The sequence below is a fragment of the Limulus polyphemus genome, unplaced genomic scaffold, assembly GCF_000517525.1.
Source record: "Limulus polyphemus unplaced genomic scaffold, Limulus_polyphemus-2.1.2 Scaffold71, whole genome shotgun sequence".
Lineage (NCBI taxonomy): Eukaryota > Metazoa > Arthropoda > Merostomata > Xiphosura > Limulidae > Limulus > Limulus polyphemus.
The window spans coordinates 909,295-910,622 of record NW_013665681.1 but is presented as its reverse complement, the minus strand read 5'-3'; positions in this window follow the sequence as shown (position 1 = coordinate 910,622).

Sequence of the window (1,328 nt, the reverse complement as noted above, 5' to 3'; positions counted from 1 at the left end):
CATCTCCTAGTTAAGAAAAAAATTCCCAGAGCTAAAATATTTGAAGAGATATTCCAAGTTCTGGGAGAGTCAAACTATATCAGCTCATTAAGTGACCACAAACAGTTATTAAACAACTGGCAACAAAGATGGCATCAGCTATATTGGTTGGAATGTGATAAAATATTTCTGCTGACAAGTCGAGTGATTCTTGCACTGAAACGAGAGTGAGTCCTGCATGGGCATCCTGGCCTTCTTGTTTATGCATACAAGGCCAGGTTTTCTCAGTAGCCTAAGAGAAAAACCGAAAAATTCAGATTAGGTACACATGCATATACATACATAGGGAGAGCTCTATTAAGAAAAATAGTTTTAATCATTGAGATCTTGCATTAACATTGTTAGAATTCATAGAGAAAAACATCACACTACTTCAGGTTTTAAACAAATAAACATCACACATTGAAGTAAATAATATTCATTTCTCTTTCTCTCTCTCTAGTGTAGTGCACATTTAACCTTGTATTAGAGTACATCTGTTATGTATGTACAATAAAGATTGTGATTACATACAAGTTTGTGCTCAGACTTTCTTTTTATGTCAGACTCAGTCTAGGACAGAGAAACTCGAGCAATTACTTCACAATACATTATCTGATGATTCTTGTGTTATTTTGTTCCCAAACTGTTGTACTGTGGTCGAAATCAATGAATATGAGAATACCACAATAGTCTGACAATGTTAAAGGTTACAATAAGAAAATGTAGAAAATATAGATTTTAATATAAAGTATCCAATAATAAAAATGACTTTCCAGATTTATTTTGTGATGGGCAGTAGCAAATACCTGTAAATATAAACATTCAGGAATGTTTTAGGTTTAAACTGTTTTTGCTTTATGCTTGGCATTTGAAATACAAATACATATAACATTGTAAGATATAAAAGACTGTTTAATGTAGGTAGTATTAATTTATTTATTTTGCGAGTTAATATTTTATGACTGATTGTTGTTGTTTTTTTTTTCATAATAAGAGGAATAAAGCAGACGATTATTGGATGTTGTGTTTGTAAGTCATTGATGCCGAGGCTACGGAGATTTCTAGAACACCTTAGAGAGAGAGAGAGATAAATAGCGGTGACCAGACGAGAGACCAGAGAACGGGAGGGGAGCCAAAAGTAAAGCTGAGTGAAAGATAGTTTCGATCAGAGAAAGGTTAGAAAACGTAAAGTTAACCATCGTAGGAGTAAATAGCCTAACGGTTGGTAGGTTAAAGTGAGATTAACAGTTTTCAGACATTTTAGGAAAATCATTTGTATTGTTGCGTCAGCGAGTCACATGACCACG